The following is a 14,374-nucleotide window of genomic DNA, read 5'->3' as shown; positions in this document are numbered from 1 at the left end:
TTTCTGTTATTGTTCTGATTGAGTTTTTCCTCAAGTTCTCTGCGACGAAGTTCAGATAAGTTTAACAGTTTAGAGTTTATTATTCATGACATCTGAGAATGTTATTCATTAGAAATGTTATTCTGTGAGTCATAAACTTTAGAATGTGTAATATCATTTAGTATCTTATTACACATAGTATGATAGAATCTTTCTCAGCACCCAAACGTAAATGAGACATATATATAACGAGAAGTTATTTGACTTAAATACTAACCTGCATTAGTTATTTAATGTCCGACTAACAATGCTAATGAGAGACTCACCTTCATCTTACTAACCGGTATTGTAGTCAATGTGTTTATAATTTTGTGTAACGGTTTGTGTGTTATCATATGCGATTCCATGGTCTTTGATTTGGTGATCTTGAGTGAATTTTAATTAGTTTTTCCCTTTTTGTATAACTAGTGTAGTGCTACATTTTATCTTTGTTTTTAATGCATTTGAGAATTTATATCTTTGGAATTGGTGTCTGTGTCCAATTATTGCAGAAATTGAGTTCTACAAGATTCTAGGATTCTTGATAAGGTGATACTTAAATTCACTTCTTTGAACTGAAATTTATAAGTGTACCTTACGCTACACATGTAATTCTGAAAAGTATTTATATAATTATCTCTAAATATATTTATATTGCTTGCTGAACTATTATGATTTATATTTACAGATCCACAAACATTAAATCGTTCAGAATTCTCAGAAACAAAATAAATGTTTGAGTTAATAGTCACAATTTTCAATTGGTCTGTTCCACATATACAGTATTCACGCCCAATGTTATTTGGCGATTAATTTAAATAATTATATATTCATTCCTCTATATAATTTTCCGGTTTTCTCCGATTCAGTGTTCGTCAGACTCTAAATATATATATTTGATAAAAAAATATGGAAACCCATCAATTGTTGGTATTTTTGATGGAAGAATGAATCAATAAGAACAGAGCACACACTGCAAATGCCTATTCCCTAATGTTTATAATTTTGCATGACATATTGCTTTGTACTGTAAAAATAAATTACATTCTTAGAATTGCACCCACAAGCACTTTAACACTTCCAAATGCAGACTTTTTTATATAACTTTTTAGAAATTAAATTATAACTCCTTGTTCATTTATTTACAGATACTCTGAAGGGGTGTTAATCACGTGTTCATACTTTTATTCCTTTGTCTCCACAGTCCAGAAAAACAAGCTGTTAGTGATGCATGAGTTTCAGTGGCTTACTTAACTGGATTGTTTTGCCTACATATGCACATACCTTGTATGGAAGATTGTTTTTATGTGCTTGTGTTTATTTATATATTTATTAATTGAATAACAGTTACAAAAGGTAGAATGGTATTAAAAAAATGTCTATGTGTACTCATGACTATTTGTTGCAGTGTAATGGAAGCACAGTGTATGTTATTGTTTGTCAGTTCATTTGTATGTTGGAGTCTATGGGCTTGTCCTTTGAGGTGTCTCTTGCTCTTAAAGTAACTCAATGTTAAGCATGCCATAATGTTTAAATTCTGCATGCCCTGGGCAGAGGGTTAGTGTATGTATCACATCTGGTTAATAATTCTTGGCAGGACACTTGTAGGGAGATTATCTGATATGGGAAATTCTAGGCAAGTTTGTTCAGACTGGAATACTAAACCCCAGCAATAACTTCAGTGTCAGGGGAAAACAGATTTTCAGAAAAATAACAACGGTCTTCAGGTGAAGTTAGATCAAAGATCAAGAACCAAAAGCAAGCAAAACACAGAAAACCAACAGAAGTAGCCACACAACAAAAGATAACTATAAGTACCCATTTTTTAGATGTTGCTGTTGATGAAGTATGGACTTTTCAAGCTGGAAATGCAGTGCTACCTGTAGTAATCTCATCAGAAGTGTCATGAATATGCTTGAATTTAGATGGTGTAATGTGAGATCACTGCCTGAAATTTCCCCATGCTTGATGGACACAATGTATTTGCAGCTGATGGTAGAACTAAAGAAGCATGAGACAAATTTGGGTAATCTTTCAAGTCGAAAATAGTTGCCAAAAAGGGAGTTTGGAATATTGCATCACACATTAGGAATGCTGAAAACTCATAGCAAAGCTGCCGATAGGCCCTTATTTGTAGTCACTCAGGTGACGATTCCCACTTCTCGGTTTATCTACACTGTACACAAGCTGTACTTACTCTTTCTCCATTCACCCAGTCAGAAGACACTAGATGAGATCACAGTGCACTTGCTTGTTATTCCTTTAAAAACTGAACATTGTTTAATTGCTAAAATATATTTAGAGACAGACTTACCTGAATCATTCTACATTGGGAAGCCAGCAACTGTGACTTCCAAGGTTACTATGTTCTATTTCTATGTATTTCTTGTGTTTTTTCAGACTGGGAGTCCAGTTCTATAATTTGTTCTATAGTATTTATTGTATTTAATTCCAATGCAGGGTTTTGAGACTTCCACTGCTTTCTCCTTGTGTCCAGTGTTTTGTGTTACCTTGTCTTACATTTGTTTTCTGTGTTGAACACGATGTGCCTGCTGAGGCCTCAGCAGGCCTACGCCACCTAGGGCAATAATTTTCTTGTAGCTGAGTAGCATCCGTCTCTATTGGCATCACCCTGCTCTCCAGTCTGTGACTATGGCTGCAGTTTTGGCTGGTTGCTGTGGTTGAGTAGATCAATAGGGCACTGTCTACTACTCTTGTCTCTCACTCTGCTGGCATTGATCATGTTTTAAGGCTCTAAACTTGCTCCACTTGTGTGACTGTCTGCCTTGAGTATCATCACTCAGTAGCAGCCCAGGTGTCCCTCTTTCAAATCTGTGTTTTGGTATTTAGATGGATACTCCTAGGTATAATCTTAACATTATATATATACAGATGAGTGACAAATTAAAGGAAAAAAAACAACATAAAGTGTCACAGTAAGGTGTTGGGCCACCATGAGCCACCAGAACAGCTTCAATGTGCCTTGGCATAGATTTTGAGTCTCTGGAACTCTACTGGAGGGATGGAACACCATTCTTCCAAAATATATTCCCTTATTTAGTGTTTTGTTGATGGTGTTGGAGAGCGCTGTCTAACACATCAGTCCAAAATCTCCCATATATCCCTTCTAAGGGCAGAAGTGGACCCAAACCATGCCAGAAAAATGCCCCCCACAGCATAACAGAGTCTCTGGACCCCCCTCTGTCACGGTTTCCCCCCCGCACTTCTCCAACTTGCCACCAAAGGTCATCGTCACCAGAGTTCTAATCATGTCATTCCACATTCCTCAAACTCCAGTGCACTCTCTCTCATCTCCCTCAGCTCCCATTCGCTCAGCACAGCCCAGCACCTATTACCTTCCATCTTGTGCCCTGTATATAAACCCCTTGGTCACTCCACTCATTGATAAGTCTAGTCTTCTCTCGAGTTGCTATTCTCAGTGTTCCCTCTTGATTATTGATTGCCTGTTCTTTGACCTCCATGTGTACCTCGACCTACGATTCCCGGATTCTCCCTACCAGCCTGTTCACCTCATCGTTGAACCTTGCTTGCCTTATCGATCTCACCTTCGGATCCTCCTGGACATTGTTTTTGGCGGTATTGACCCTCGCCTGTCCCTGGACTCCCTTAACTCCACACCTGGGTTCCTCATACCCAAGCTGCTACATTACAGGAGACTTAGCCACAACATGGACCCAGTAGAGAAATCTGAACTGCAGTCTGCCATGTCTTCTCAGGATCCCTGACTGACCGACCATGACACTAAACTGCAACAAATCACAGACAAATTGAATCATCTGCTTCAGCAGCCACAACCAAGCCCAGATTCAGCCTCTTCGCCTGCTGCACCTGTCGCAGTTACCCCTGCCACTGCTGTTACTATTGCCACACCCGAGGCTGCTGCTTCTGCTACAGTAACCCGGTCTGTACAACTCGCAACTCCAGAGAAATTGTATGGCAATCCAGATAAATGTGAGGGGTTTCTATTACAATGTTAGTTGTATTTTGCCAACCAACCCTGTGCCTTCCCAGACAATGCAGCCAGAATAGCCTTCATTATCTCCCTCCTGACTGGGAAGTCTTTGCAATGGGCATCTGTGGTGTGGAGTCAGCGAGGTGCTGTCACGCACTCCCTGAGGGTGTTCCTGTTCCATTTCAAGGACATGATTAACCACCCGGCAGAAGGAAGGGGTGCAGGTGAACAACTATACACACTCAAACAGTGCACCTCCTCGGCCCCCAATTATGCCCTCCAATTCCATACTTTGGCTGCAGGCAGCAGATGGAATGAGAGTACCTTGCTGGTTGCATTCAGAAGGGAACTGCACACAGAGTTACAGTCAGAACTAGCCTGCAGGGATGAAGATCTTGGTCTGGAATTATTACAGATGGCTGTTTGTCTAGATAATCTCCTCTAGAAGGCTAGAAGGAGTCGTCCAACTAACACCCTTCCTCTTCTATCCGCCAGGTCACAGTCCAGCCCAGATCAGGATGAACCGATGCAACTGGGACGCACTCGACTGATGACCACAGAACATCAGATGAGCGTTAATCAACGTCTGTGTATGTATTTTGGCAATGAAGGACATTTCTGTCATCTCCTGTTTGCCCCGGCTCACCTTCCACTTCCTCACTGAGAACGGGACAGTGTCCAATTTTTACTACTACTATGAGATCCATGTCGAGCTCAAATGGGATAATAACACTGTCTGTATCTGCTTTACTAGATTCAGGATCTGCCAGCAACATCATTCACCGAACGATGATAGAGAAACTGGGCATTCCCCTCATCCCCTACATACCTTCCGGCCGTGTTCCTCAACGAACCAAGTCCCTCACCATGCAAATCGGAGTCCTTCATCTAGAGGAGATATCTTTTCTCGTAATTGATTCCCCCGGTGCTAAAGTCATTTTGGGACTCCCTTGGTTAACTCATCACAATCAAACAATTTCCTAGGCCAATGGCAAAATCATCAAGTGGAGATTACCTTATCCTGTGTGGAGCCACGCACACTGAAAGTCCTCATCTGTATTCACCTCTCATCTGTCCATCTGAATACAAAGACCTTGCTTGTTCTCACAGACCATTAGACTGTGCCATTGAATTGCTGCCAGGGTCAGCCCCACCCAGAGGACGTGTATATCCCCTGTCTATTCCAGAATCCAAAGCAATGGGCGAATACATTCAGGAAGCCTTGGAACTGGGAAACATTCGGCCATCTACCTCTCCTGCTGCTGCCAGTTTTTGCATTGTGTCTAAGAAGGATGGAGGATTGCAACCCTGCATTGATTACTGGGGTCTGAACGACATCACCATTAAATACAGGTACCCTCTTCCCCTGGTGCCAGCTACACTGGAAAAACGTGGCACACGCTTTTTTACCAAACTGGATCTTCCCAGTGCCTACAACCTGATTCGAGTTGGTAAGGGGGATGAGTGGAAAACTGCCTTTTTAACAACCAGTGGACATTATGAATACCTTGTTATGCCCTTTGGATTTGCCAATGCCTCCTCCATGTTTCAAGCTTTTGTCTCAACAGTTCTTTTTATTGTTTACATTGACAATATTCCGTTTTTTTTCCCAAACCTTTTCTTTGCACGTCTCTCATGTTCAACAGGTTTTGCTCAGCCTCCTGCAGAACGGACTGTAAGTGAAGGGAGAAAAATGCGAGTACCACCACAGACTGGCCCCAACCCCGCACGGTAAAGGAGCTTCAGCATTTCCTGGGCTTTGCAAATATTTATAGGAGGTACATTCATCACTTCAGTTCTGTTGCAGCTCCCCTCCTCAAAGGTGCCGCTCGCTGCCTGGTCTGGACATCCACAGCGTTGGCAGCCTTCATACATCTGAAGACCCTCTTCATTACGGCATCCATATTAAAGCACCTGCATCCCTCATCGCTGCCCTTTGTTGTGGAGGTGGACGCTTTGAAATCCGGAGTTGGGGCAGTGTTGTCGCAACGCCACGGCCAACTTCAAACTCTTTCCACGTGCCTTTTTCTCCAGTAAATTGTCCCTCGCCGAGAGACTGCCCGGACTCGGACTGCCCTCCGAGCCTGACCTATGTCCCTGCTTCTGTACGTCCACAATTACTATACTGGCTACATTCTTCTCCTGCTTCCGGACATCCAGGAGTTCATCGTAGTTCATCATGTGCACAGTCAAAAACGTCACGGCCATCAGCAGGTCTCCTGGAACCACTTCCTACTCCATCTCGACCATGGTCTCACATAGCTATTGACTTTGTCACAAATCTTTTATTATTTTTATTATTTATTTCTTAGCAGATGCCCTTGTCCAGGGCAATATGTACCTTGTGGATTGGGAGGGGTATCGTCCAGAGGAACTGTCATGGGTTCAGCCGCTGATGTCCTGGACCCGTCCCTGATCAGTGATTTTCACAGGGATCACTAAATAGGATATTGACCTTAAAATAAACCTGCTCAATGGTGGACTAAATGTAGTTCTGGTCTACTTTTCTTTGTTAGCCCATTTCTCCCCTTCCTCACTCAATATACTGTGATTATATTTGGCGTTTAGAGACCTGGATAAGATCAAATATATAAATAACATCATAATATCATAATAATATCATAAATCTATCATTTGGGGGAAAATACCATTCCCCTACAAATTTAAACATGATATATATGACAGGTGTATATATAATTTTACATTAGAAAGTAATCTGCAAACATAAAAAGTAAAACATTAAGGTTATAGTGTTTTTTATTGCAAAAATAAACTTAAAAATTAGACACTGATTGAAACATCAATGTGAACTATATTTTAAGAGGTCAAATTACTTATTGTATAATTGCATTGGCTGACTAAATTTAGCAGACTTTGCACATAATTACTGTAGATGATAAAATCCTTATGTCACAGGAATGCCAGAAATGCCAGATTAAAAATATTCTTGCACTTGATCACATTGTTTATTATTTTTCTCTATTAACATACTTTGACAATACCTAAGAGTGTCACAAAGGCAAGGGGAAAAGTTGTATTAAGAAAAGAAAGAATCAACTAAAATCACACTTGTCAAAATTTCCAAAGAAGCTCAGACCTAGCAGAAATCTAAGGAATTACCCAACAATCCAAAAGTTAACTTTCTTATGAACAATATCTATGACAGCTAATAAGCAATGCAGACAAAATCCACAAGAAATGCAAAGTATAAATGTGAAAGTTGCAGACAGCTATTTTTTTAAATTGTTTTATTTGAAGCTCAGACAGTTATGGATTCCTTTTATTTAATAAAATAATTGTTTTAGTTTTCAATGTTAGATGCTATTATTTTGCTACTACAACATTGAAGGAGAGTCACATGTTTATGCTTACCCTACTTTACCAGCAGTAATCCTTATAGCTTGTAGTCCCCTTTCAATTATTATTTTGTTATTTATTAATCTGGCAGACACCTTTGCCCAAGGCGACTTACAAGATGTAAGGAGTACAATCAAATCAATAATGTATTAATCATTTACATGACAAATTCATTTGTGTGGATATAAACCATATAGTTTGATTTAAACAAATGAAGCATGGAGCAGACCACAGTGACCTTAAATAAAGTCCTTCGGCGGAAGCATAGGGTACATTTTACAGGGTCTGCAAGCACCATCTACATGAATAATTTTACTGGAGGTGTCAGAAGGTGTCAAGAGACTGTGCAGACCTGATGTCCATGGGTATGAAGCCCAAAAATAGGTAGAGGTTAGAAAGGAAGGAGTTAATGCACAACATGATTTTATTGGTAAAGTAAGTGAAAACATGCCTTTGTATTCAGTCATTGGATGTTTTGGTTTCCTGAAGTATGAAATAATTACTTGAGAGGACTATTGGTGCTGCCTCCAGTAAATTAATCTTGTACATCATTAATATGCCTGAGTGCAGTTTGTTGTATCAGCAATACAAAACCCGACAATTCAGTGTGAACAGATTCACTTTTTTCAATCTTTGGTAGGTCATATGTATATTTTTGTAGATCAGATTGTTCATTGGCTTTTTGTACTATATTAATCAAATAACTTTAATTTACAAAAGGACAGAGCTGCAATAATAATAATAAACAAAATGTGTCAATGTACAATAGAAGAGACATGATGGTGTGCTTTCTTAATTATACAATAACAATAGCCAGAAAAATAGAATAAAACAAATGAAACAAAACCAATTTGTGCCATTATAATTGAATACATTGATTTTTCACTTTAAAGCTTTAATCTAATCTAATCATCAAATGAACGCATAAGCTGTTTATGAAAAACTCCAGTTTGTATTAATTCTGTAATCCCCCATCTGTGTGAGGAAATACTGGGTAAACTGAATTATTGCAACATAATTAATTTAAATTGTTGTTATTGATATGACTGAACACCCCATAGAGCCTTACTTGGAAGTCAGTAGGCATGTGGAGCCAAACGGGGCCAAAATGGGCACATCTAGAATGAATTATTTTCATTGAAATTGCAATTTGCAGTTTTACCTTTGTAACTGCATTTAAATGTTTAAGTCCCTGGGTCTTTCCTAATGGTATTAATGTACATAAAAACAACAACAACATCCAAACACTGTTTGCTTATGTCATGCTGAGGGCTTTTAGATGGGGATTCTTTCAGCTGTCATTTTTAACATGGTAAGCTGACAATTTCCATTTCAGCACAACTCAACAGACAGCTTTGTTGTGATAATTTTCTCTGAAGAAATTCCTTCATGTATAGGGGAGGAGGATACTTGGCAAGGTTCACTGTCCTAGCACATATTCATTGAGCTCCAGTATCTGTGCAGGGATAAGTTAGAGGAACCCTTTGCTGGAAAAAAAATATCACTTGTGTCTGTAGGGGCATAATAGCTTCAGGAACACAGTTTGAATTGCAGTTGTCTGAAAGACATCACATTACTAGAGGCAACTCAGAGTACTACATTATATAACAATTTTTAAAAAATTGGAGAGGATTTGACATTAATAAAAGGCATGATTTCAATAACATTTAAAGATCATGGTAATGTAAAGCATTTTGATATCTGCTATTGTTCAAGTGTTTTGCTTTAAAACATCCAGAGTATAAAACCCCATTCAAACTGAAACGATTGCAGGTAAGGTCTGTGTGAATGGGTTACTTGGGTTTGTTTTTGTGGTTCACTTCCGTGTTTTCAGATCACTTGTTGTAGAGCCATTATTAATGTTTTATATAAACTGTATTATGTTTTATATTAGAAATAATAATAATATGCAGACTGAGCAAAGTAGATTTGTCAAGCTAGCAACAGGCAGCTGTCCAGAGGATATGCTCTGGACATTCTCCTCTCCACTTTGACTTCTGTTCATTATGATAAGAGGAACACCCAAAAAGATCAATAGCCCACAGATACCAGTTTGTTTGGGGTTTCCTGTTCTTATCTCAAGGCTGAAGATGCTACATTATAGTGATTGATTACCTCATTGTGCATTGTTAAAGAAATTGGGCAGTTTGTATGCCAAACAGGAAAACACCTGCTTCCATGATGACCTCCACTGCCCAGGAAGACCACCACAAACATTCAGAAACCTGATCTCAAGACAACACTTTGGGAAATCTGCCTGTGCCCCTGCCCACAGACCAACATGTCATGCAATGTATATAAGGCTGACCACTCATGCTGTTCAATAAGTCTCTGCTGAGGTAGAGTGCTTCCATGTCGGGCCCCTTCCAGGCCTGGCATGTTAAATAAATACATTTACCATCTATGCATCCAGACTGGGTTCTTCACTTGTGTTCATATTGCAATAATCAAGTGAGTTCAGTTTGTTTTGTATTAATAAACATATTTACATTTTACATGATTAATGCATAAGAAATGGCAGCATAATGTACAAATATACAATAACACAGCAGTGTGACATCCCCTAAATATCCATCTAGGAGCATTTCACTGCTGCTGCCATACCAAACATATAGTGCTACTTTACATAATACATTAAATGAATGGTTTTTATAGCAATTCGTTATTTCTGACACAAACAAAAGTACAAATAAGCCGCAAAATGATTGAAAAATGACTGGCTCACACGTAGCATCTTTAGATAAAATTGTACACTCTAATGTATACGTTAACTTTAATTTACATTATATTCCATTTAGAAAAAATGAGAAATACCTTTTGTAACACCCTTGATGAATATAGCCCAATATCCAACTGTTGTCAGATTACTGATGTTACCGTTAACAATAAGTAGATGAATGAATGAATAAATAAATAAATAAATAAATAAATAAATGCACATGTTATCTTAACTGGTACTGTACAGTCAAAACTACTTTTCTTTTTGAGAGACCTCCTAGTGTCACATTCAAGTTTTCCAAGCGAACCAAACACAGTTACTTTACGAGACTACCTCTTTCTGTGTTTTCAGTTTGTTTTGGTTCATTTGCCAATCGAAATATGTTGTTCACACTCTTCTCCAAAATAACCAAACCAAACCAAACCAAACACAGAATACAAAATTTCAAACATCTAGTATGAACAAGACTTTAGACTACATTACAGTGACACTGATGGTAGTTTATTTCAAGTTATTTAATTGACATTACTGCATTAAAATAAAAAATAAGTTGCTTTGAGCAATCAATCAATCACAGATCTGCAAACCTAAACTTTTAGGAGATATAGATATACACACAATGTAATGTCATGCTTTTTATCTTATTTATTTTAGTTGATTTAACTTTGCTGCAGTTTGTCAAGACCCCACATAATGCCTCTAGTCACGCAACCATGAACCGAGAGCCGAGTCTCATACTGGGATCACTGGTTCAAATGCTCTGTGATCGCTGGGTCCAGTGACCACAATGCAAAAAATACACAACGCACCTAGATTGACATATCGTTTGCCTTTCCCTCCTGACTAGTTCTTGCTAGTGAGTCTGAACCGAACCGGCGCCCTGAAATTATCAAACTTATACAAACACATACAGAATATGGGCCCGTGTCTCCTCTCTCGAATCCACATGCTTCTGTAGCATCTTGTTGCCATGGCTACTGCGCTGTTGCTGGCAGTCTCTGTTTTCTATGTGAAAGGATCCTTGCCAGAAATTTTCCAGCTTTCAAAGCCTATGTGAATGGGGTGCAACAGGAAAAAAGCAGGCAAACGTTGCCTGCAATTTTCCGGTATTTCAGCGTGAATGGTGTTTAAGACTGGTTTCCAGGAGTAGGACATTTGTACACTTTTCAAGGTCTAGGGGAGTGACATCATAGCAGGCTCAGGTACACAATGAACCTTGTAAAACTGTCTAAATTATTCTCTACATCAAGGTTAATGGAGAAGAGAACATGAATAAAATGAACATTGTAAATAAGATGGGGGTGGGAATATAATCCTCAGGGGAGGTCATCAAAATTGCATTGCAGAGGAAGATAAAGAAAAAATATTGAGTTGCATGCTTAATCAAGAAACCTTAGTGGTAAAGGGCATGAAATAATGCACATTGACATCAGCCAGACACTGCAATGTGCAGAGAAATAAATTACACATACATGGCATGAGCCAGGATGCACTGAGAGTTCAGTCTATTCAAGGAATCCAAAGACTTTCTTTTTATAAGCAATCTAGTGCTTTACTGACACCTGCTTCAGTGCTATGTGGCTTTGTGTAATGATTTTGCACTGGTTTTGACAAAAAGTAATCATTACAGAAACTTCCTGCACAGCACATTACTTCATGAACAGGCTGTCCATCCTTTCAACTCAGATTTAACAGACGTATTTCTCTTCAGCTTTACTACCCAACAATCTCTTTTCTCTCTAATATCCTTGCTTTTTTCATTTTCACTGAAGTCTGGCTATGCCACACTTCCCTGGCATCTTGGCCATTCTGCTCTTTATGTGGCACTCAAAGCCAAAATCTAAATGGGGTCTCATAAAGAGGTCAGATTAAGATTAAAATCTCAGTTAGGAAAAGGTTTATTGTTGGAATTATATTTAATGTTCTATGATAGTTAAAATTTAGGATTATGGTTATATTTATGTTCAAATTCAGAATGATTAGAGCTATACACCGATCAGCCATAACATTATGACCACTGACAGGTGAAGTGAATAACACTGATGATCTCATTATCATGGTACCTGTCAGTGGGTGGGATATATTAGGCAGCAAGTGAACATTTTGTCCTCAAAGTTGATTTGTTAGAAGCAGGAAAAATGGGCAAGCGTCAGGATCTGAGCGACTTTGACAAGGGCCAAATTGTGATGGCTAGACGACTGGGTCAGAGCATCTCCAAAACTGCAGCTCTTGTGGGGTGTTCCCGGTCTGCAGTGGTCAGTACCTATCAAAAGTGGTCCAAGGAAGGAAAAGCGGAGAACCGGTGACAGGGTCATGGGCGGCCAAGGCTCATTGATGCACGTGGGGAGCAAAGGCTGGCCCATGTGGTCCAATCCAACAGACGAGCTACCTTAGCTGAAATTGCTGAAAAAGTTAATGCTGGTTCTTATAGAAAGGCGTCAGAACACACAGTGCATCGCAGTTTGTTGCGTATGGGGCTGCGTAGCCGCAGGGGGACCTGCACAATATTAGGCAGGTGGTCATAATGTTATGGCTGATCGGTGTATGTATAGTTCAACATTTTCAGGTTAAGCTTAGGGTTACGAGAGGTTTTGGATAGGTTATGTCTGGGCTGAAGACTTTGAGAGGGCAATTAATAAGGTTAGAGTTTAGTTTTAACATTCAGGGATAGGATTATGTTTAGGTATAGAGATAGGTAAATCGATATCATCCAACTCACCATGGGGTCTTTTTTTCTGTAACAATTAATGATTATAGTCTTATGTTTGCCTATATGTCCCTGCCAAAGTGTTTCATGATGATCAAATTGATACAGAGAAGCTGCAAGGTGGAGTGCTTAATTAGTTCAAATGTTCCATGATTGTTGCTAACATGAGGCAATATTACATAGGGATGCAAATTATATTTCGGTCAGATCAAACTAACATAACTATCAAAAAGACATGTTCTTTCAACTATGTAAATGCACCTGTGCCTCTTAAAACCAGATGATACATTACTTTTTGTGCACTTCCATTACTTGAAACGTGTCAAAAAATAATAGAAGCAATATATGTTTTCACAAAATAATCCAGAGAGGAGACAGCCACTGCTGATAGAATAAATAAAATAATGTATTCAGTGTTGGAGCCAGATAACAAAGAATCCATTACTTCTGTTGGCCCTTGGCCTTATACTTTAAATGTGCTGGCAGTTGTTTAATAATGCAGGTAGAGACAGGTTGCAAGCAGGGCTAGAGGGGATACTGAAAATAATTTGTCAAAGGAAAAATACAATGAAGGTATGCTCTTCAATTTCGGTGCTATTTGAAATTGTCATGAAAAATAAGAACCTTGTTTGAAATAGCTCTTAAAAAATAAACAGTGTGCTAAAGAATCTACAGTAACATCTGTATTGAATAAACAAGGACAAATAAATAAATGAATAAATAAATAAATAAATAAATAAATCTATAAATGGCAATGCTCCTGGACAAGGGACGCATGGTAAGGCTGCCTGAATTTCAGTGCCCTGTGGTGTGGGTAGGTGAGAACATGTTTTATTTTGAACATCAGTTGTTGAGAGAGTAGGTAGAAATCCTGGTAAAGTACAGACTTTCCTTTACCCCCCTCCCCATAACATAGTATGATTATATGTAATAGGATAAATTTCCATCCATCAGTAATGGATTTCACCAGAGATCCAGAGATCTAAGATTCTAAGAAGCTTTTTTATTTAAAGGATAAATGTAATGGTTTTCCATGCACTCTTAAAATTCCCACAATATATCCCAAACTATTGCAAATGACATTATATTGCTAACAAAAACACAAAGATATAATTATAATACCTGTATACAATTTTCTGTTGAATAAAATGTGATTCAACTGCTTCTCATAATATGCAGAATACTCTGGAATTCTACGAATGCAACATCATACACGCAACCTCTCCTGGGTTTGTTTACATATATGCATTCAAAACTTCTCATCAGTTGTTACAACTTTAGTAGTCTTTATGCAAATTCGCATGGCAGAATAGTCTATGGATATCTATGGATGTAGTAATATTAGTAGAAAAGATTGCGGATGAAGTTTCCACACGTTTCTGGCAGAATCATCACTTTCGAGATAACTTGAAATGGAGTTAGTTTGAGATATCTGCAATTCAATTTAAGATATCTTGAATTGTATTTTGAGATGTCTCTAAATGACAATTTGGCTTGCCATATGAATTTGTTAACGAAGACACAAATGGAGTTATCTTTCAAGTTGAAAATAGCTCCCAAAGAGGACTATGAGATATTGCACACACACTGGGAAGTGGTG

The sequence above is a fragment of the Amia ocellicauda genome, chromosome 8 (genome assembly GCF_036373705.1).
Source record: "Amia ocellicauda isolate fAmiCal2 chromosome 8, fAmiCal2.hap1, whole genome shotgun sequence".
In the NCBI taxonomy this organism is placed as follows: Eukaryota; Metazoa; Chordata; class Actinopteri; order Amiiformes; family Amiidae; genus Amia; species Amia ocellicauda.
Note: the sequence above shows the minus strand (reverse complement) of the source record.